At 34.9% G+C, this 25,410-nt stretch overlaps 1 pseudogene; it reads right to left on the reverse strand.

Annotated features, from left to right (window-relative positions):
* Positions 1 to 12,651: 12,651 nt before the first annotated feature.
* Positions 12,652 to 22,223, reverse strand: LOC100715892 (DEP domain-containing protein 1A-like; annotated as a pseudogene).
* Between the last annotated feature and the right edge of the window lie 3,187 nt (positions 22,224 to 25,410).

Genomic DNA, 25,410 nt, shown 5'->3' on the forward strand with positions numbered 1-25,410 from the left:
TAACTGAATGTTTTTTATAAAATTTCTTGGACCACTTATAAATATAATGAGGATGAATGTAATGAGGGATGGCAGAAAAATGGTGGAGCAGTGAGTGCCAGCAACTCAACTTCCTCAGAATAAAGGATTTCCAGGATAAAAGGTCTATGTTACTGGTAAACAGTAACATAGAGAGTTATCAAAGTGAGACAAGGTTATCCAGGAACCAAGCAGAAGCTGACAAAAGACAGGGAAAAAGGTTCAAATGATACAGTAGAAATAGAGAGAGGTGATACTCTGCAAACTGCATCACCAAATGGTTCCTAGCCAGCCACCCTCTGGCAGATACTGTGAAACTAAAACTTTCATTCATGGAAAAAACCAAAGAACAGTGTCAGGATTGGGAGAATCAGTGGCAGTTGGAACCACAAGGAAAATATTAGTTACTGTGTCCAGAATGGCCTTCTTCAGTGAGCAATTGGTGAGTGACCTCAGAAGAGCACTGGCCACCACATTCATGGAAGGAGAGCAAGGAGAACACCATTGTAAGGAAACACTCGGTGTTTGAGCCTGGGTCCCACAGCAGCCCCCAAAATTGGAGGCCAGATTTAGCCTGTTTTATACAGACTAGAAAGGCACATTGGTACCTTTTTCTCACTGTATGCAAATGTCTGCATTCAGCACTGTTCTTGGGGCAGGCTACCAGTTTAAACTCCCAGGATAAACAAAAATATTTCCTGGCTTGAGTTCTGTTTCTTAATCCTAGGCTGCGGAAAAGTTACACAGCCAAAACAAAACAAAATTTTCTTTTATCATTTTTATTTTATTTTTTATTTTCCTCCTATTCATCCCCCTCCCATTTTTATTCCACCATTTGCTCCTTTTCTCTTTTATAACTATGTATATGTGTGTGTGTGTGTGTGTGTGTGTGTGTGTGTGCGCTTCTCTTGCCTTTTTATTCCATTAGGATTTATGGAGGGTAAGGGAATTCACTTTGCATCCTTTTAACCCCTTCTACTGTTATTTATATCTTTTTGCCTGACTTTTTTGGCTTTCTTATTCTTTTGATATTTTTCTCTTTCTTCTCTCCACTTTTGTTTAGCCCTTTTAACTTTTATTTAATGTCTATATTAGGCATTGAATTTTTTCTCATCCTCATTTTTCATTACCAATTTTGAACTCAAATTTTCCTATTATCCCCATCTAAATATATCACATACCTCTACCACCATTAAGTTCCTTTGTGTCTCTCCTATATCCTCTTTCCCATTCCATATAACAGAATTTTTTTAAAAAACTATTTTTTCTTTCCTTAAACCTCTGAGCTTTTAGATAATTGATTCATTAAAATTACTGTTGAATACTGTTTTTCACCATTAGAAGAGACATGGCTATCACATGAAGTGAATATTAACTGTGGGTCAGTACTTGTGTTGTTATGACACTTTCACTATAACTGTGAACTTTTTTTCTAGGTTAAAGACAGGGCCCAAATTAGGTCTCATGGTATAGTTCTCAACTTTTCTTGAGACATAGCACTGTAATTGATTAGCTTTTTGCTACTATAGGTGATTTGATTTCATAATAATACTACTGAGTCAGTGGACAATTTCATCCTGGTTAATCAATTTTTCAATTCCAATATCACACCCAGAAAATGAAAGAGCAAGAATTGCTAATCCAAAAACATGGACTGAATCAAACTCTGCAAAAATGTCTGCAGTCTGGCAGAAAATTGTCTTGAGTCTGAGTTAATTTCACAATTGTAGTGGAAGGATAAGAGGAGTTATTGAGGTGTGAGCATTTAGACCCTAGCAAAGAAGCCTCTTAAGAACCACATATGCAATGTCCAATGGAATATTTAATCTGCGTTACCATCAGATATCTTAAATTTTAGTTTTTGTATGTTTCTTATATATAAGTAATGTGAGATTTTGCTATGTTCTTTTACAGTTTTCTGTGTTTATCAGATTTTTAATTTCTGTATTTTTTCTTTCATTGGCTCTAATCTAATAGACATCTAGGCTCTCTCCCTTACCTCAGCGCCCTATTTAGTTTCTTCACCTTATTCTTTTTCCAATAACATAAACTCCTCCTTTCAAGTTTCTAATTTTCCTTAACTCTCTCACAGTCATTCCTATCTCCCTTAATATTAGCCTTCAATCCACCCTATCCTAAGCCTTTGGTTCATCCACATCTTATGTAGCTTATTATCCTCCATATCATCAGGTTATGAGAACCACATAACTTCCCTAGGTCAAAAATGAAACCTCTCCCTTATCTTGCTCTTGCCCACACATACATGCTCTGAATACTCTCAATACTAGCCCATCAATTCAACAGAAAGTACATCAATAGAATCAGATTCCACACTAAACTTTTCTTCTCATCTATAACTATCCATGAGATCCTGGGTTCAATTCACAGTTCCAATAAATAAATAAATAAATGAAAAGATATATGAATGTGTGCTTAACCAGCTCGTGAGAAAATACTTAATACTGACAGAAATTATGAAACTCACACAACTACTAGTTTTACTTTGAGCAGCCCTGAAATGGAAGTAGCAGCAAAGCACTTCTCTAGTGGGGAAAGGTCTTCTTTACCCTCTACACCTCCTTGATTATCTGAGCAAAGCTAGAGAATTCAAACTCTATGGGATGGGTACATTATTTCTCTATCCTTTTTCTGCTTGGGGCTTAGTTTTAAGTAAGATGTTGTAAGCCAAATTCTCTGTGCTCATCTCAACAGGCATACAATCGATCATCAAGACACTCCCTGATCAAGGTCCACAAAGAAAAGATCAATATGGAAATACACTCAGGCCCCTCAGCAGTATGTTGGGCATGAAATTATTGCCCTACATCTCTCCATATCTGAGGGTTCACAGTTCCTTGTTCTGGGAACCAGGGACATGTCTCTTGTACACAGATGAGAAATTCTGCAAGTTGAGAAATTTTTACATCTCAATCTTTTACTTTCAATAATACAGGAAGCATTTCTATATATAGTTGTCATGCTGGAGAACTGTTTGTCTCATGTTTTACCTTAGCTGATGGAATCAATATTTATGATATCAATGGGACCAGCATAGATGATATCAACACACTTGGATCAATACTGATGATATCAATACACTTCTCTTCTTCATTATTTTGTGTACAACTAGAGATGTTCTATTACCTGCTTATGATGGGTTTCCCTGTACCTTGGGTCTCTGTTCAGGTCTCAAAATGCCAGGTCCAGCACAGCTCTCAAAAACTCCAAAGGAAAGGATCATGAAGGCAAGAGTGAAGATGTAGAAAGATGAGGTCAGGTGGAAACTTATCTCTTGGTGGAGAAAAAAAAGCTACCCAATGACTACGGTATGTTTATTCATAAACTCAACAGTTTAATATCAGGTGAAACCACTCTGCCTAACAATTTGTTCACCTAGCTTGCCTTTGGTGCCTCGTATTCTTGTTTCTGTAACTTGTTCACCTGGCTCACCTAGGGGGCTCCATGGTGTCAGGGCTGGCCTTGCTGTAGCCCCACACATGTGACTGATATTCAGCTTCAGTTGCTCCCCATATATACCAATTAAAGAAGGCTTAATGAGACGGAAATTAAGAAAACAATACCATTCACAATAGTTTCAATAAAAATGAAATACCTAGGAATTAACATAGTCCAAGAGAATAAGAGCTGTCGACAATGAAAACTAAAGTACTCTTAAAAAGGAGATTGAAAAGAACATCACATAATGGACAGATGCTCACTGCTCCTTTGTCTGTAGGACGAACACTGTCAAATGGCCATACTCCAAAAACCTTTAAACAGATTAAATGAGATCCCAATCAAAATATTGACAGCATATTTTACAGAACTAAAGAAACAAATTATAAAGTTCATATAGAGCAAGAAGAGACCCAGCATAGCAAAAGCAATGTTGGGCAAGAACAGCAAAACTGGAGGTATACAAATACTTGACTTCAAGGTATATGACAAAACAAATAGTAGTAAAAACAGCATGATATTGAAACAAAAACAGATATTTGGATCAAGGTAACAGAATAGAGGATATAAAAATCCTAGACACATTTGGCTCTTTGATCTTTGACAAAGGAGCTAAAAATTTATGGTCCAAAAAACATAGCCTATTGAGTAGGTGGTGCTGGAAAAACTGGTTATTTGTTTACAGAAGGTTGAAACTGGACTCTTATCTCTCATCATGCGATAAATTAAAAATCAAAGGATCAAAGATCTAAACATGAAAGCAAAAACATTACACATAGAGGAAGATACAATAGGTAAAACTGCTGTAGACATAACTGTGGGAAAGGATTTTCTGAACAGAACCTCAGTTGCACAAGAAACAACAGCAATAATCAATAAATGGGATTATATTAGACTAAAATCTTTTGTACAGTAAAAAATAATCAATAAAGTGAACAGACAACCTACAGAATGGGAAAAAGTTTTTGTAACTGTATCTTTGATTACTAATATCTAGAATATACAAAGTACTCAAAAAATAAATCATTTAAAATTAAAGACTCTGTCAAAAAATAGATAAGAGCTATGAAAGATATTTTTAGAGGATAAAATACAAACAGGTGAACAAATATATAAAACAAAGTTCAACACCCCTGGCCATTACAGAAATGCAGATTAAAATAACTCTTAGTTTCATCTTACTCCAGAAAGAGTAGTTTCATCTTACTCCAGAAAGAGTATTTAGCTAGCACTTAAAAAATCAAACATCAACAAATACTGGCAAGACTGTGATGAAAAAGGAATGCTCTTTCATTTTTGGTATCCATGTAAACTATTATAACCATTATGCAAATCAACATGGAGATTTCTCAAAGAGCTGAAATTAGAAATTTCCTATGACCCAGTGATCCTCCTTCCAGGTATCTTCCCCAGAGAGCTTAAGGCACCACAGTGCAGAAATACATGCATACCAATATTTATAGCAGCACAATTCATAGTAAGTAAATCCTGGAAGTGGGCTGTATACTTATCAACAAATGACTGGATAAAGAAAACATGGTATCAGTATATAATAGAATTCTACTCAGCTCTAAAAAAATGACTAATTTGGAACATGCATTAAAAAATAGATGCATCTGGAAAGTATAATGTTGAGTGAGATAACCTTATGTCTAATAAGGTTAAATATTACTTGATATCTCCCACTTAATTGAGGCATAATACAAAAAGACTGATAAAAGATGGATAAAGGGGATCAGGAAGATGGATTTCTTGAAATAAAGCAGAGCACCAAAGAATTAAGGGTAAAGGGTGATGAAAATATAAGGGGGAAATAAGAAAAATGTAAATATGCCATTTACAGGAACCTATAATCTCAAAGTAAACGTATATCACAACAGGAGCTAAGATGAATAATATCAACAAGAATGAAAATTCAAGTAGAGAAACTGTAGGATGAGTGAGGCACAAGGGAAAGAAAGGGGATTTAAAAAGAACAAGATATAGTATTCACATCTTACTATTCCTCAAGTTGATTGCAAACTATGTGTGCTGAAAAAATGTACTAATAAAATAAAACAATAAATAAGTGAATATAAATAATAAAATAAAAATTAAAAAGAGTGGATGTTGCTCAGTTGGAAGGCCCTGAATTCAATCTATAGTAGCACACACACATACACACACACGCATGCATGCACACACACAAACGCTTTTACACTTGCTGGATATTCAGACTTGCATATGAAGTCACAAGACAAAATCCAGTGCCATATCAATGACAACAAGAACAGATAAAAGTGGTACTATCAAAAGATTAAAAACAAGAAAAAGAACAAAAATACCACTAGAAAATCAAATCAATAATAGAAATCAGTCTCATAATATAAAAAAAAATAAAGAGAAAAAGAGCTAAATAAGTCCACTCACTTCCTGGAGTTTCTTTACTTTCAACACATTATTCTAAATGTACTTATTAATTTTTTTCTATCTTCTATTATTTATTCCTCCTCTTCTCCCCTCTCCCCCTCCCCCAGCTTCACTGTTACTGGCAGGTCTGTGATGCATGATATCTCTGCTTTCCTGGCTACATGGTGCTTGTTCCTATTGTTTCTTATGATTTACTGTCCTTCATCTTCCAAAAGTAGTTTTTTTAAAGGCACATTTGCCATTCATTGTTCGCTGTCTAAATTTTGAATAAAAATAATATCAAATGGGACACTGTCACTCTGTATGTCAATAGTAAATAAAATTATATTGAAAATCAAGATAGTTATTAAGCAGAGTCTATTACATATGTATTTCTTTATACTTTACATACAAAAAAGAAGACCAATTTATTTCATAAGTGTACCAAATCAATCACATGGGAATCTAGGAAAGACATTTATACTTGGCTGTTTTTTCAATGAAAAATGAAAGTCCTTGTGTCATCATCTTGGCATTTCTTAAACACTGTAAAATGTACTCAGGGCAATGAGTCTCAAAGCTGGCTAAGTATCTAAATCCCCTCCAGAGCTAAAAGAAGCACCAGTGCCAATGTAACAGCCTTAATACAGAGAACTGATTGGGATAACAGGATCCTGGGCATCTAGAACTGTTCCACAGTCATAAAAGTCTGTAGAGGAAATCAAATTAGAAATAGATTCCAACATAAAGATAGAAATAAAAGCCTTAATAAAGAAGCCAGAGAAGAAATAGATTTAAAAAATACAGCAACATGGCAAATTGATTGAAACCTTGAACGAACAATATAGAAAACAAGCAGAAATTATAAAACAAATTCAAAGAGATAATCAAGAAAGAAAAAACTCTATTGAAAGCTGGAAAACCATTTAAATGAAGCTGAGGATAGAATTTTGGACCTTGAGGACAGGATCACAGGCACCAATCAGGAAAGAGTAGAACTTTTAAAAAACAACACAACAGTATGAAATGACAATACAGCAGCTTCAGGATGATGCCAAGAGAAACAATATTATACTAATAGGCATCAGTGAAGATGCAGGAGTCAATACAAATGATATAGGTAAACTGTTCACAGAAGTAATAGCAGAAAATTTCCCAAACATTCACAGAAGTAATAGCAGAAAATTCCCCAAATATGGGAAATTTGGGGGAATCTGATACACAGATAAGTGAAGCATATAGAATGCCAAACATTCACAGCCAACATAAATCTATACCCAGACATATAATAATTAGAATCTCAGACATACAAAATAAAAACAGAATACTAAAAGGTGTTAGAGAAAAGACACAACTCACCTTTTAAGGCAAGTGCTTCAGAATCATATCAGACTTTTCAGACCAAACCCTGAAGTTAAGACAAGCCTGGAGTGCAATATTCCAGGCCCTGAAAGAAAACAACTTTCAGCCCAGACTGATGTACCAGAAAACCCATCTTTCAAATTTAATGTAGAAACAAGATACTTTAATAACAAAGAACAACTGAAGAAATTCATGCTCACCAAACCAACCCTAGAAAGAATATTGAAAGACATACTAGGTAGAGACAAAAATGACCACAATCTCCAGAAAAACAACAGAAAGACATCACCAAGCAGGGCAAGCTATTAAACAATGGGGAAAAGCATAAAACAAACAACAGGCGCATAACATGACAAAGTTGAGCCAGTACATGTCAGTTATATCCACCAATGTAAATTGCCTGAATTCACCTATCAAAAGAAACAGGTACAGAATGGATCAAAAAAAGGACCCCACAAGAAATAATTCTGTATACAAGAAATATACGACTCAAAAGGAAACTCATAGAATAAAAGCCAAAGGATGGAAAACAGTACTCCATGAAACAGGAATTCAGGAAAAAGCAGAAGTAGTTATTCTGTTTGCATACAATGTCAACTTTAAATCCGAAATATTTAAAATAAATAAGAAAAGTCACTACATACTTGTTAGTGGAAAACTTCAAGGATAAGAACAATTATAAATATATATGCACCAAACACAGCAGCACAAAACTTTATAAGACAAATATTAATGGACATGAAAAACCAAACACACAAGAACATACATGTAATAGGAGACCTTAATGCCCCACTTTCACAGAGAGCTAGATCAACTAGATAAAAAGTCAGCAAAGAAATAGAACTGAATCATACCTATGAGCAAATGTACTTAGAAGATGTTTACAGAGTATTCCACCCAACCACATCAGAATATACGTTCTTCTCAGCTGCACATGGAACATTCTCCAAAATAGACCATATATTACTCCATAAAATTAGACCATAAAAATTCTTAGGTAAATGCAAAGGGATTGAAATTATCCCATGCATAATATCTGAATCACTACAGATCCCATGGAAATTCAAAAGACCATGAATACCTACTTTGAAAATCTCTACTCCTATAGGGAGGAAAACACAGAGGAAATGGACAGATTTCTAGAAACATATGCACTACCAAAGCTCAATCCAGAAGATTTAACAATTTTGAATAACCTTATATCAGCTACTGAAATTGAAAACGTGATTAAAAATTTACCAACACAGAAAAGTCCAGGTCCTGATGGATTCACGGCTGAATTCTACAAGAATTTTAGAGAGGATTTGATGCCAATACTCCTAAAAATCTTCAATGTAACTGAAAAGGAAGCAAGCCTCCCTAAATCATTCCTGGAGGCAAGTATTACTCTGATACCAAAACCAGAGAAAGACCCAGCCAAAAAAGGACAAATATAGACCAATCTCACTAATGAACATTGATGCAAAGATTCTCAATAAAATACTGGCAAATAGAATGCAGCAAATCATCAAGAAGTTTATACATCATGACCAAGTGGGATTCATTCCAGGAATGCAGGGATGCTTTAACATATGCAAATCAATAAATGTACTACACCACATCAACAGAGCCAAAAACAAAAACCACATAGTCATCTCAATAGATGCAGAAAAAGCTTTTGATAAAGTCCAACATATGTTCATGATAAAAACCCTGCAGAAACTCAGACTACATGGTGTCTACCTCAGTCTTATGAAGGCCATCTATGACAAACCAACAGCCAACATTATACTAAATGGTCAAGAAATGAAAGCTTTTATTCTAAAATCAGGAACAAGACAAGGATGCCCATTATCACCACATATTTTCAATATAGTTCTGACACTATTAGCCAGAGGGATAAAGATAAGACAGGAAGAACTAAAATTATCATTATTTGTAGATAACATGATACTTTATATAAAGACACAAAAACTCCATTAAAAGACTACAAGAGGTAATAAAAAAATTCAGCATTGTAGCTGGATACAAAGTCAACACTCAAAAATCAATAGCATTTCTGTACACAGACGAAAAACTCACTGAGAAAGAAATTATGGAAATGTTGCCTTTCACAATAGCACCTAAAAAATGAAATACTTAGAAATCAACCTAATCAAATATGTAAAAGATCTGTATGCTGAAAATTATACTACTCTTAAAAAAGAGATTGAAGAAGATACTAGAAAATGGAAGGCTATTCCTTGCTCATGGTTAGGAGAGCCAACATTGTGAAAATGGCCGTATTCCAAAAACTGTTATACAGATTTAATGTCATCCCAATTAAAATACCATTAAAATACCTTACAGAAAACACTCCTAAAATACATTTGGAAACAGAAAAAACCTAGAATAGTAAGGGCAATTCTGGGTAACAAAGGCAAAGTAGGAGGCATCTCAATTCTTGACTTGAAATTATACTACAAAGCCACAGTGATAAAATTAGCATGGTACTGGCAAAGAAATAGACCTGAAAATCAATGGAACAGATTATAAGATGCAAACACAACTACAAAGAGACTCATTCACCTGATATTTGGAAAAGGGGCTAAATATGTTTCCTGAAAAAAGGATAGCTTCTTTAATAAATGGTATCGGAAAAATTGACATTCTACAGGCTGAAGACAGAAAGTAGACTCATGTTTATCTCCATGCAGTAAACTAAAGTCAAAATGGATGAAAGCTCTAAATATTAAAACAGAAACACTGAATCTATTGGAAGACAAGACAGGTCAAAAACTTGGAGACATAGGGGTAGGCAGAGAATTCATTAATAAAATGTAATATAAACAAAAACTTAATTGTTAATTGGTTCTAAATACCCTGTAATACTTTGATCCCCTTGAATGGCTTTACATTGTCTTGATATGTTTGGTGTTACTGTAAACGAAGTTATACTCAAATATTTCAAGGAAAGAGACACTATGGTAACTACTTTTATGTCAGGATATCTTGTGGTGAAACACTATGTTGCTTAAATTATTATGTTCTGATCAGTGCTGTTTTGTTGTTATGTCCTCTTTTATCTCAATCTCCTTTTTATTATTTATTTTTTATTTTTATCTTTTTAATTAAGGTAAAAATAAATAAAAAATAGCAGGATACATTATAGTAACCCACTTTGATTTCCTATTAACTTGATTTGAAAACCTGTATTGCTCTCACCATCTTGTTTTGACTGATTTTACTCTATTTTGTTTTGCTTTCTAGTACCAAGTTTGAGAGTATAGGCAACAACTTTGAAGACAATAAGATTCACTATGATGCCCATTCTAGTTTGACTATTATCTTCTTTTGAAGTCCTGTAATGTCTCCAATGTTTTGGTTTTATTGGTTTTGCTCTTTACTGTTTTGTTCAATTTTATTATACCTGATGATATAGGCAATTCTTTTTAAGATAGCAAGAGGCATTATGGTAACTATTGTTGATCACCGTGTATTCTGTTTTTACATCATGTACTATTATATCCTTTTGATTTGACTGACTCTGTTCTGTATGTCACATTTGGTTTTATTCTCTTCCAAGAAAAGAAGTAATAAGAACTGTGGGAGTAATAAAATCCAAAATGTGTAACTGTCATTGTAAAAAAGAAAGGAAAAGAAAGTGCTCTAAAGAATATTACCGCATGTATATTTAAGCGTATATGATAAATAACCATATTACTGAGTTTTTGTTGGATCATTGAACAGAACTGTTTGCAGTCTCACGGCTTGAATGTCCACTTTATATGCTTTAATTTTGTAACTTGAACAACTATTTCTAAGATGACAATATGTAATCTATTAACTAGATTTCCTATTGCTTATTTTTTTGAAATTCTGTATTACTTGTACCCTTTTTCTGTTTTTTTCTTTTTCTCCTTAAATAAAATTTTTTAAAAATGCAAACCATATCGGAAATACTTTAAAGAAACAACAAGTGGGATCACATCTTAGTATAGATTTTTTGCACTTCAAAAGAAATCACCAACAAAGTGAAAAGAAAACCTACAGAATGGGAAAGAATTATAGCTGACAATCCCTCAGACAAAGGACTTATATAAAGTATTGAAAAATATCAAGTCCCCCAACTTCAAAGACCATTTTCAATTTGGGCATCTGAGATGAATACCTATTTTATAGACGAAGATATAAAAATGGCAAATAAATACATGAAGAAATGTTCACCATTACTGATCATTTGAGAAATGCAAATTAAAACAGCATTGAGATTTCATCTCACCCCAGAAATAATGGCTGCCATCAAGAAATCAACTGATAACAAATGTTGATAAGGCTGTAGGGGAAAGGAATGCTTCTCCACTCTTGGTGGGAATGTAGACTGGTGCAGCCACTGTGTAAACCAATAAGAATATTCCTCAACAAACTAGGATTAGAAGTTCCATTCAAGCCAACTATTCCCCTTCTGGGTGTTTCCCCCCCCCCAAAATTGAAAAGATCATGCCACAGTGATATATATATATATATATATATATATATATATATATACCCATGTTTATAGAAGCACAATTTTTAGTAGCTAAATCTTGAAAACAACCAAAACGCTCATCAACTGCAGAATGAATGAAAAAGATGTGGTATTTTTATACAATTGAATATAAAAAGATAATCTTGAGGCTTTTGTAGGTAAATGGAAGTAGCTTGAGACTATCCTCATAAGTGAAATAAATTTCACATTTGTAAATATCATATTGTATCTCTAGTGTAAAAAATAATAAAAATTGAAAGAGTAATACAATCCAAAATACATAATAGCTATTGTAAAAAGGAAAGAGAAGGAAAGGGCTACTTATGTATGTGTAGTGTGTAAGACAGATAATCATATTACTAAGTTTCCATTAGATCACTGAACAGAATTTTTTTGACTGTCAATGTTTGAGTGTCTACTCTTTATGTTTTGATTTTGTAAGCTGAACAACTATTTCTAAGAGGAGAACACAAAACTTATCAACTAGTAATTTCTTAATGTTAATATTTTCCTTTGAAATTTTTGTATTACTTCTATCCATTTTTGTTTTGTCTTGTTTTTCTTTCTTTTTTCTTTAAATGAAAAAAAAAAAAACCCTAAACAACTAGCTCTTCAGCTAGTAGCCATAAGCACATGAGCAGAACAGAATTAGGTTATTCTTGATGATCACAGCTTAGTTTTTGACATTTAAGTAAATAAAGTTCCAGTACCACTATGATAGTTTTCCCAGATAGTTGTGGGTTAAAATATTTGGCATCGCCTACTGTCACATCCTCAGTTGAGATCAGGAGCTTCTTAGCAGTCCCCTGTTTGCTATCTCTTCACACAGGATGTTTATTTAAAGAGAACTTGTTAATAACAGACTTCCTTTCTGGAGCTGGAATCTGAGTTATGGCTTCATGTATTAGAGTTTCACAAGTGTCAGATAGTTTTTAATTAAATTAGTATCTTAGACTATGAAATTTTGATTTTCTTAGAATCAGCATGGGTTGCTTGATGGTAGATTTGTCCCCAAGAACTGCTGCTTCACTCTGTAGTGGGGAATCTCTTCTGATATATCAGGGTATACTCCTTCTGAAACTGCTTTAGTTTTTATTTTTCTTTTTTTCATTTTTGCTACAGAGGTAAACTCTTGCTTTTAACAATATTCTCCAGAAGTTCTGCAATGGTAGCTTCAGAGGTAGAAACCTTCTGCTTATCAAACTCCTGAGCACTGATCTGTTTACAGTAAAAGAAAGTCAGCAGAGGAACAATGAGCCCATCCCCAGGACTTTTAGTGTTGCCCTTTTGTAAGTAGTCTAGTTGTTTGTCCACTGAGGCCTGTAAGTAAGAGGGCACCTGAAGAATTTCCTGCTGATGATCCATTAGGAAAGAAACTAATCTTGCAGCAAGCAACTCATCCATGTTCACTTCTTCTGCACAGCACAGCACACACCGAGAAAAAGTGTGTATCATCAGCACCCTTGTACCCATGGCGTCCTGGAGTTTGGGCATGTGGACATTTTCACTCATTCAAGAAATCATGCACATTAGAAGCTGTATCTTTCTACGGTTTGGTGGGGAAAGCAGCAAACAGCATAACTGTAGTGTGCTGACTGCAACTCTCTCCAGGTGGGGCTGAAGCAAGCTTTGTTTGCCAGTCAGTATAGAAGCTGGAGGTAAAGAGTTTTCTGGGAGTTCTATGGTACTTTTGCACAGTCTTTTATTGATTGTGATGCAGTCCTCCCTGAGTTTACTTTCCATAGTCTTTGCACACTTGTGCTGCTGTGTGCAGGGTTTGGTTTCATGACAACTTCCACCACTGGTGTATTGACATAGCTATTCTGTCTTGAACTGATTCTTTAAAGTAGACTTTGGGACCTGCAAAGCTGTTTGGGCCTTCACTCCCCAGGACAAGACTCTTCTTGGTCTTTGACAGTCAAAGCAGAAGTTCTCTTGAAGCCACCACTGCAGAGTGGCTTGTGAGCACTTCCCTCTGAATGCAGATCCAACAGGGACTCCGGTTAGGGCTTTGATTCTAAACATTGTTCAGTCTTGTGTTTTTCTGTATTCAGAACAAACCAATGGAAGGCACTTCACATCTTTTTACAGGAATAGCCTGGTGTGTCTACAATTCCCTCCAAAGCAGAGCACCTCGGTTTGATGTTAGAGGACAGAACATGCAAGCTACTCAAGCTTATCAGACTGTGACAACTTTCTCCCATTATGTCATTAGCTCTGACTCTTCTGCTTCTTAAGTTAACTAGCTGTATTTTCTTAGCGCATTCTTCTTGAAATTCTTGATCACTTACCTGGAGTCTCTCTGGAGAATCTGATTCTTCTTTGCTTTTGTCTCCATGGAGCAGACTGAGAAGAAGACACTCAGTGGACTTGAAGGAATGTGAACTGGTTAAGTGAAGGGTTTCTGAAGGATGCAGATCATCTTGGATTTTATGAATCCCACTGGATCTATCTGAAACTATGATAAAGCCACACACAACCAAAATGTTCACAAATAATTCATAACATTCACATGTAAGTAGAGAAAATAATCAGCAACTGTTCAGAATACATCTCACTCAAATCCAACATAAATTGGATTACTCACATCATTACCTCCTGGCCAATTTGCTAGGCACTTCATGGCAGATATTACCCAGTGAGGAAGTTCTTCTGATTTGTCTTGTAGTATAACTACTCCATGCTTACTTGTGTTGGCCATGTTGTACATTATATATTGAGGAATTACATGGTTTGTATTTATGAGATCTTCTAGGAATGGTGCACATAAAATGGTTTGCAGGTCAATTAGGATAATATCTCCAAACTTCTTTGACATCCTCCTGGCTTATTTCTCTATAATCTCCTGAGTTTTCTTGATCTCCTCTGATCTCATGATTTACTTTCGCTGTACTTTCCTGAAAGAAATATAAGCCATACTTCTTGGCAGTTCTACAAGACAAGTTTTGTAATTTAAAAACATTCTCTTTGTCTTTGGAAAAACTGTCAATGCTGTTTTTTTCTGAACTCTGGATGGCTTCATGGAAGTGTGCTAATTGGAGAAGTTGCAGGAAACCTGAATAGCTGACTATTGTCATCGAGATTTTCTGATCCCCATCTGCCTTTGATATCTTCAATTACAGGATTTTTACAAAATTTTCTCAGTAGTTGAATAGTCTGTCACCTTGTAACTTCAGGAACAAAGTTGCTATTATTTCTTATTAGGTTATAAAGCTAATCCACAGCTTCCCCTGCTATGATGCAGTTGCCATATTTTTTAAGTGTTGCCTGTGTTTTCTGAGGGGCATTCCTGCTCAGAAAGATGTGGTAACTTCATTCCATAGCTTGGTGGTCCGGTAGGGTCCAGGAGGCCACCCACAACTCTCTATGGGCTGTCAGCACACAGCGGCGTGCATGGAGGCTCTGGGGACCACTAGGGACGCAGCCCCAAAGGTAGTTTTTATTCTGTGTTCTGAACTCTTTCTTCAATTTTTGGTGGGGATTTTTGTGTTGGTTTTTTCCTTATTTTTCTGGAGAAAAAAAAGCAATGGAATATTGAATGTATGCTCTCCATGCCAACAACTAACTGCATCCCTAAATCACAGAAAAGGGAGCCAAGTTCTGTCTTCTAACTCATACTTCTATTCCTCCAGGTTCTTACACTTTGCATTTGAAGTGCAGATAGATAGATAGATAGATAGATAGATAGATAGATAGATAGATAGATAGATAGATTTCATTGTATGCTTCTCCTTAAAACTATTCTATCAGCCTTCCTTCTACTGAACAAAAAGCAAGTTGGGGGCATGTTGCTCACTGAGTGTGTAAGTGGGTGTGGGTGTGGTGTGTTGCTGGAGCCGTCTCAGCTCTTTTATCTCCACCCTCTATGAGTTCCAGTACAGACCACTGCACAAAACAAACTGCTAAAATTCAAAACAGTTTTTTTCTCTTTTTTCTCTTATTGAAACATGCCTAGTAGACATTTGAACGTGCAAACAGAAAAAAAGAGAGTGGTCATACCTGTCATAATAGATAAAGCTTGCTTTCAGGATTGGTTACCCAGTTTCCTCAAGTTTTAAAGCACCCACTTCTTGACCTTCCCCTATCCCTATCTGCAACTGTAAATTGTCCATCATATTGGGTAGGTGATTAGTTTATATTTGTTCACTTATTTTAATAAAGAATTATTTCCTTTACCATCTTCCTTCTTTATCTCAAGGCATCACATTAATCATGGTAATATTAACATTAATTGACTTCAGGGAAGTCAAAATATGAAAAAGAGAATGGTTTACCAATTACCATTGGGTCTGTGTGTTCACTCTCATTCATCTTTCTCCAATTCTCCAATCCTTCCTTCTATCCCAGAGTTCATCACTTTTATTCTGACATTTTAAACTTTGAAATTCTGTCCAGCAACAAACCAGGACCAGTCTCACACTTAAATTCTCAATCTGCTTGCTCTCACTGATCTACTCTATTCCGTGGAAGTAACTTGATATTTAAGCTTACGTATCTGATTTATTTGACTTAACATTATGCTCTCAACATGCAGACGTTTTCCTCAAAGAAATGCCTCAGATTTCTCTTTACTGCAGAATAGCATGTCACTGTGTATAAATAAATGTTTATGTCCATTCATTTGTTGGTGGGCATATGGGCTGTGTTCAAGATTCAGCTGTTATGAATTGTGCTGCAATAAACATGGGTATGCATATATCACTATAAAGTGATATCTTTCACCTTTTGAGAAGGTGCTTATAACTGAAACAGCTGGATCAAATATAATTTCGAGTTTCAGTTTTTGGAAGAATTTCCATAGTAGTTACACAAGTTCACATTCCCACCTACAATGAAAAAGGGTTGCTTTTCTTCCTTAGCCCTAATTGTTATTTTTTGGTTCTTTTTTTTTTTTTTTTTTTTTTTTTTGGTCTTTTTCCTTTTTATCGGTACCAGGGATCAAACTCACGACTGCCTGCTTGCAAGGCAGGCACTTATTCGGCTGAGCTAAATCCCCAGCCCCATATTTTTTGATTTCTAGGTGATAGCTATTCATTCTGGTGTAACATGATTTAGTGTTGTTTTTATTAGCATATCTCTAATAGCCAGAGATGTTGAATATTTTTTCATGTATTTATTAGCCATTTGTACTTATTCTTCTGAGAATCATGTAGTCATTTCACTTACCCAGTATTTCTGTGAATATTTTGTTTTGGAATATCTAATTTTTTGATTCCTTTATTCAAGATTCCTTTATTCCTTCTGTTTAATTAATAGCAAAATTTTACCATTTTATAGGCTGTCTTTTCATTCTGGTGGATGTTTCCCTTTCTATGCAGATTTTTAATTTGATATGATCCCATTTGTTGGTTCTTGGTGCTATTTCTTGTGCAATTGGAGTTTTGATCAGAAAGTCCTTCCCAGTGACACTGGTGTCTTCACATTTTACCTACTTTATCAGCAGATTAAATACTTCTGTTTTAATGTTTCAATCTTTGATACATTTTAATTTTAGTTTAGTACATACTGAGAGAAATAGGTCTAGGTTAAATTTCTTGCATCTGGATAGTTTTTACACTGTCACTTTTTGTAGACGATATCTTTCCTCCAACATATGTTATCTGACCATTTTTCTTTCAAAAACCAGATAGCTGAATGTAACTGTCTTGATTCTGCATTCTCTATGCTGTTCTATTGTTCCACATTTTTTGTGCCACTGTTACTGCTTTTTTAAAGCACAGTAGCTTTTATAACTTGAAGACTGAGACTGTTATTCCTCCTGCTTTTCACTTCTTACCCAGGAATTTTTTTGCTATTCTGGTCCCTTTTGGCTCAATATGAATTTTAGGATTATTTTTTCCAGTTCTTTGAGGGATGATGATGGCATTTTGATTGGGATTTTCTTAAAGTTTAGGAAGATGGCCATTTTGACTATGTTATTTCTCCCAATCCAAAAATAGGAGGTAATTTTCCATTTTTCTATATCCTCTTCAATCCCCTGTTTCAGTATACTGTATTTATAGTTGTAGAGGCTTTTCACTTCCTTGTTTAGGTCAATTTTTAAGTAATTATTATTCATGGTATTGTGAAAAGTAACATTTGCTAATTTCTTTCCATTAAGTTCATTATTAATGTATAGGACCTATATTAAATTATTGTGTGTTGATTTAGTATTCTGCTACATTCATGAATTTGGTTAATGACCTTAAGTGCCTAGTGATCCATCTTTGATATGTCCAAATTATTAATAAAATATTAATAATGGAACAATGAAATATGTTCTCTTCAAATTGCTTGTAAGTAACAAATATGAACTTCATGCAAAAATTTCAAGAATTTCAATTTTGGGGATAAATAGGTTGATTCTAGGATTCATTATGTGGATTTTTGGAGCTCTTTTATTTAGAGTGTTATGTCATTTGCAAATAATGATAATTTGACTTCTTCCTTTTCTGTATAAAGAACTTTAATTTCTTTCTCTTGCTTGATGGCTCTCGCTAACATTTCACGTCATATATTGAACAGGAGTGGTGATAGTGTACATACTTGACTTGTTCCCAAATTTAAAGGAAATGTTTTCAGTTTTCTCCATAAAAGATGATGTTGGCAGAAGGTTTGTCATAAATCTCTTTTTTTAAAATTTAGATAAAATTTTCCTAGACCTATTTTTCTGGGTTTTATCCTTAATATATGTTACATTTTTTCAAAGGCTTTTTCTACCTGTATTGAGGTGACAATATGATTTTTGTCCTTTTTTTATTTATATGATATACTACATTTATTGATGTGTGTATATTGAAGTATCCTGGCAACCTGAGATGAAGACTGCATAGCCATGGTATATGATCTTTTTGATTATCTGTTGCATTCTGTTTGCTCATGTCTTGTTAAAGACTTTTGTATTTGTGTTCATTAAAGAGATTGTAGTTCTCTCTTCTAGGTGAATGTTTGTCTGGTTATAAAACTCATAGTAATGCTAGCTTCCATAAATGAATTTGGTAATAGTCATTCTCTTTCAATTTCTTTAAGGAGTTTGATAAGTACTAATATTAGATCCTCTGTGAAATTTGTGTAGAAATCATTAGAGAACCCATTGGGACCTGGGTTTTTCTTAGTTGATAAGTGTTTTTTTTCCTGTTCAATTCCATCGCCTGTTTTTGTATTATTCAAATGTTTATATCTTCTTGGTTCAGTTTTTGTAATTCATACATATCAGCAAATTTGTTCATTTCTTCTAAATACTCCAAATCACTGGAGTAGAAGTTTTTGATGCAGTAGCTAATAATATGGGTTTCAGGAGTGTCTGTTGTGATTTCACATTTTTATTTTTTATTTATTTTTCTTATTTTTTGGTACCAGCAATCAAGCTTATGACCTTGCACTTGCCAGGTAGGCTCTTGTGTTGCTAAGCTAAATCCCTGGCCTTAATTTTAATTTTATTTTTAATAGATGAATTTTTTTTTGCCTTTTTGAGACAGGGTTTCACCATGCAGTCCTTGAACTCACTTTGTAACCAACGATGGCCTCAAACTCACAGCAATTCTGCCTCAGCTTCATGAGTGCTGAAATTACAGATGTACACCACCAAGCCTGACACATTTTTCATTTTTAAATGCATTGTTTTGAGACATTTGTGACCCTTTTTTGTAAGATTGGCTAAGGATTTGTCTATTTTGTTTATTTTTTCAAAGAAGTAGCCTCAAATTCATTAATTTTCACCCTATTACAATGTATTTTCTTGTACAAGATTTGTATTTGAAATATTCTTGCTCTTCAAGACTATAAGATGGGTCATTAGTTTATTTATTTGAATTAATTCTGTTTTTCTAATGTGAGCATTCATAGCTATAAACTTTCTATATAGAACTGTTTTCATTGTTTGCCATATGTTCTGTCATATTTTACTGGCATAATCACTTGATTGTAGGAATTATCTAATTTCTTCTTTGATTTCTTCATTCATCATTGAATATTCAAGATAATATTGGTTATATTTTTTTAAATTTTATTTTGAAGATAGTAAAATACAACAGAACAAGACAGAACAAAGCTAATTGAGACAATGCAGTGAAATTGGTACAGAACTTCACAGCAAGATACTGGAATAACAGTACTAGGTACTATAGTATATCTAGTTATCTTCACAATAGTTGTCAATTCAATCAGGTACAATGAAATCAAACCAAAAACAGAACATCATAAAACCAATAGAAAGAGAATATTGAGTAGAGAAAAACAATCAAACAATAAATCAAGCAAACAATGAAACAAATAAAGCAAAACAATGAAAACAACACTTGCCTTCACACAGAAGATAGAAGGAAATCCCCCATATTTACTATATTGCATATGGTCATTCCCCCAAGAGATGCTCAGACATCTACCCCCAGTTGCTAATGGCAGGGGCATGTTAGAGTCTCAGCCCGAGCGCAATAGGCTGAGAGAAGCTGACTGGATCTCCTCCTGGCTTGCGCCAGGTCGCTTACCAGGAAGGAAGGTGAATTGCTTTCTTGCTCAGCCACCTAAGTTCCACCATAGCCAGTTCTTGGGAAAAACTGACTGGTTCTCTGCCTCAGTTAAGCCAAGGGCACTTACCAGGAAGGAAGACAAACTGCTTTCTTGCTCAATCACCTAAATTCCACTGCCAATATTGGTAAATTTACATGCATTTGCATAATTTCTGTGGTTTCTTTTGCCACAGATTTCTTCTTTCATTGTGCTATAGTATTATAATATATATGGGATTATTTCAATTTTGTTGCTTTCAGTTCAACATTTTATTGGCTACTATGTGGTGTGATTTGAAGAAAGTTCCATGTGTGGTTGAGATGAATGTGTGCTATGTAGTTGGGTGGAATACACTGTAGATAACTTTTAAATTTGCTCATTGCAAGGTTGGTTCTACTCTTATATTCATTTTTTTCTACTTGATTTATTGTGGCATTAGTGAATTGATGTCCACCACTATAATTGTGCTTATGTTCATCTGATCTTTATGTGCAGGGTTTAGTGCATGTATGTATATAATTGTTACCTCTTCCTGTTGAATTAGTTCCTTAGCCAATATGAAGTGATCTTGTTTGCTTCATTTGATCAGTTTTGACTTGCAGTTCACTTTGTCTAAAAATAGAACAGTTGTTGTTGCTTGTTTGTCAGCTCCTATTGTGTGGAATATTGTTTTCAGTCATTTGATTTTAATCTATGAATTTCATTTTGCTTAAAATGGGTTTCTTGGATATAGCATATAACTGAAATCTGTTTATTAGTCTATTCTTTTTTTATTTTAAAGATAGTAAAATCCAGCAAAACAAAACAGAATAAAACCGACCAAAACAAAGCAGCAAAATTGGTACAGAAATTCACAGCAAGATACTAGGAAAACAAAAATAGCTACCATAGTATATTTTGTTATCTTCACAATAGTTGTCTATTCCATCAGGTATAGCAAAATCAAACCAAAAACAAAACAGAATAAAACCAATAAAAACAGAATATTTGAATAAGGCAAAACAAAGAGAACAATATTGTATTTCAAAGACAAAATAGAAGGAAATCCCCCATATTTGCTATATTGCATACTGTCATCCTCCAAATATTGACATAAAGTAAATGTCTACTACTACAGCAAGTATACTTCCATTTAGAATAGAAAAATACTCAAGAGTAATAGTATGAAGTTAACTATCTAATTTTATGATTATACTAGTAAAGAGAGGGTATAGAATGGGAGAATAAAAAAAAGTAAAATTTGAAAAGCTAATTAATGGAAGATCAAAGAGGAGAAAAACCCAAATTATTTCAGGTACCATTCAGTAAAATGGAAAAGTAACAGAAAAGAATGAACAATAAAAGGAAAAATACAGAGCAAAATGTAAAGAAAAAAGAAAACATACTGTTAAAAGGAAAAAAAAGGAATAAAAGAAGTAAATTCCCAAATCCTCAAAAACCAATGAAGAAAAAAGAATTTGAGTTCAAAAAATTTCTGTGTATTTTTGAATGAATGATTTCTTTACCGGATCTGCAGTATTCAAATCCAGAAAGTCACAATTTTGTCCTAGATTTATGACCTGTATTTTTAAGAGATATTCTCCCTGCTTCAGGGTCCCCTCTGTTCACAAACCCGAGACCACGGCAACCACCCAAACCAAGGAGTGTCCTTGTTCATACTGATAGATGGGGAAATCAATCCAACTACTTGTTTCTGCTCAGTGTAGGCAGTGGAGCAGAGATTTAGGCAGACTGTTGGATTAATGTCAACACTTTCCAATCCTGGCACTTCTGAAACCCACATGAGGTGGGCCTGGCTTCTCCAGCTGCGGAGAGCTTCCCATCCTGAATTTAAACTTTTCAGAGGTCTATTTCTAGCCTGAAATCGATTGGTGGCTATGTCACGTCTGTTCCCCACCCAGTCACTGTGGGAGGGTATCCTTGGAAACCTCAAGTCAGGTTGCTCTGTAGACAGTCTTAAACAATAACCACCTTCCTGAAATGGTGTCTGATTAAACACTCTCTGGAAATATGTTGGGTGCTGCATCGGGTTTCTTCTCCAACTCTTAGGCTGCCATTAAAGAGTCACTTTCAGAGTAAAATTTCATGCTGTTTTTGTAGTTTACAATATTTGTGGGCTTTTGTGTGGGCTAGAACTGATGGTGAGGTCTGTAACTATACCCTTGATCTGCTGAACCCCCTGACTTAGCTTCTTTCTCTGTACATTGGTTTTGTCCATGATCATCGGGTCAGTTAGTTGGTCAGTGCTTCTAATGTCTCATGCCCAGAAGAAACAAAACACAGAGCTGATTCAGAGTTGCTAGATGGCTGTGACCAGGACAATGAAAATATGGGTTCAGAGTTAGTTGGGACCACTTACGGGTCCATTTGGTCCACAGCATGTGGGTCTCTTATCCATGGGAGGACAGGCTCTTCCCTCAATCCCTTTTAAATTTTTTTTTTATTTCAAGATAGAGTCTAGCTACATATCCCTGAAGTGGGCTCAAACTTAAAATTTTTCTGTCTTAGCCTCAAAGAGTACTGAGATTAGAAGCATACACCATCATTCTTTGTTTACTTCAATGGTTATTAAAAAATCCTTGACTTACTTTCCTTCCATACACAACGGGCTTTGTTTGCTCTTACTTGCCTCTTTTGACATCCACCTCAACGCACACTAAATACATTGCTTTTGTCCTGCAAGGTAAAAAGCATCTATACTGTGATTTTTTTGTTAGTTCTCAATGCTTTCAATCATAGTTTCTTTAAAACGTAAGTACAATACAGTTCCTGTCAGAGGAAAAGATTTATAAGTCTTTATTTAACATTGCACTTGCTCCAAATTCAACTTTAGTATTATTTCTTTTGAATTTCTGGGTCATTGCTTTATGTTGGCAACTTTAGAAAGAAGCAAGGGATTTGAAGAACAATTCAAGTTTGTGTCCCAAAGAATAGATTTTCTTCCCATTTACACTGTAAACATGTAACCAATTAGTTGTAAACACCACCCAAAGAATCTAACGAGATGAGAATGGAAAGAGATCTTAATAGGTGATATGTTATTATTGACAAGTTCATTAGCCATTAAGTAGAAATAGATTTTATTGATGCCTTGAATTCACAAAAATCTGTATCCTGGTCTCTTTAGTCCTAAGATAAGTGCAAAACAAACACACACGATGCACAACGCAGTACAGATAAATTCATTCTTTATTAACCACTCAGGTTTTGGTCCCAAGCCTTTGAAGAAAAGGAAAAAGAAATCCCTTTAGACACCCAATATAAGGGATCACGGCCAGCATTCTGATGACAAAAGAGTTGTTAACAAGAGCAAAGTAAAACAAATTTGTTTGATAATAATTGTACATGATACAGGTACTTTTAGATTAAAGATACCCAGAACAAATTGTTCTGTTTGTGATTAGGCCTGATGAAACAGAGGCAGCCATACAGAGATATGATTAGACAAAATGCATATTATCTAATATAAATAGATTGAAAGAGGAATCCTATGAAAGGTCATTTGTTTAGATTCTCCTTGGCCTTTCTGTAAATTATTCCTTACTTCAAGGTAAAGGGCAGGATCATTTATAGAATGAGAATCTTGTGATCTACTATAAGAAAAAATAGATCAGAGGATTTCTTTATCGCCTGCTCCAAAACAGAAATGAAAGATTATAGAAATAATTTCAGACTTTATGACTTGCCTCAGATAAATGGGGTTATGCTTTTTTTAAACTGTCTTGGTAAAGAGAAATTCAAATTACTATGTCTTGAAGCAGAAACCAGGAGAATGCGAGAAAATCAAAGGAGCACTTCATTTCTGAAGCTACTTTTGAGATCTCCAATATAAGTGTTATGGATTAAAAACTGATGGTCAATTTATCACAAGCTGGATTAAATCAGCATGGTGCTTACTCTAGGTGCTCCACCTGAGGAAAGTTGCCGGCATAAATAGAGACATGAAGAAGGTGAATTGAGGTGTTGTGGGTTTCTCTAAGTGTTGCTGTTTAAGCCATTGTTTCTCCTGGAGGAGCTCATCATGACTAGCTTCCCTAGTGTGAATTCAACCATTGTCATCAGAGGAGCTTGAGATCTTGCTGGTGAGAGTGACTGTGGTTCACTTTGGGGAAGCTCTGGTCCTCACATCAAGCATCACTTCCTGGCTCTGGAGGAGAAGATGTGTGCAGTTTAATCTCCAGGACAAACTCATCATGCTTTCTTTCTGGCCTGTACTCCACTGTTCTTACTGTCAGAAGAGCTTGGGACCTCCATGACACTGAGGATGGCTGTAGTAGTTTTCAGGACAGCCCTGGTCCTTGCTTTGAGTGTGACTTCTTGACTCCAGTTTAGAAGTCTCAACCTACCAAGCACACTCCTTCACCCTACTGGCATAGACTTTCTAGCTTCCACCGTTGACCTTTGGACCTTCCCAGCACAGATCTGTACAACAGGTGGACGTGAGTCCTTCTTATGGGCTCTAGACTTCCAGTTGGACTCCTTGGAAGCATTGTCATGAGCTCTAGATTTTCATCTGGACTCATACAGGACATTGATGTGGGATTCAGGCCCTTCGTTGAATATTCTGGGTCCTTAGTGTTGTGGACAGTTTCCCTGCACTTTCTTATGTTTAACTCTGGGTGATCATCATAAAATGATATTATAAATTCTGTATCCTGATTCTAATTGTTCTCCTCACAACCCCTGACTAAAACAATAAGAAAGGCCTTCTGACATGTTTAACATTGTAACTAAGTTGTACACTCCAGTATAACTCTTTCAAAATAAGAATATTCTATGTTTGTTTATCCTTGCATTGAATCATTTCTTAACCTCACAATAATAGTAGTTGTAAATCATCCTAGCATATGTGATTTCTCAAAAAAATTTATGAAGCACTGCTTTATAACAGGTACACTAATTAGCTATTACCCTTTAATACACACAAAGCCTTTTGAGGCAGGTACTACTTTTATAAAATAACTGTAATACATAGTTTAAATAACTTATCCAAAGTTACAAAGCTGAACTTGAATGCAGATGTTTGATATCACCACTTGTCGTCAAAGTTAGTATACTATTTTTAGCCTTTTTGGAATATTGATATACTTCAGATTTCTTTCATATTCCTGTATTTGAAACCTGACATTAATAATCCACTTCATGGGTTACTAACAATCTCATTGATCATTGATCTGCTATAAGAGTTCTGAAATAAGAAAATGGCTATTTCA

Source organism: Cavia porcellus, unplaced genomic scaffold, assembly GCF_034190915.1.
Source record: "Cavia porcellus strain 051 isolate PalLab524CR breed Dunkin Hartley unplaced genomic scaffold, mCavPor4.1 scaffold_3, whole genome shotgun sequence".
NCBI lineage: Eukaryota > Metazoa > Chordata > Mammalia > Rodentia > Caviidae > Cavia > Cavia porcellus.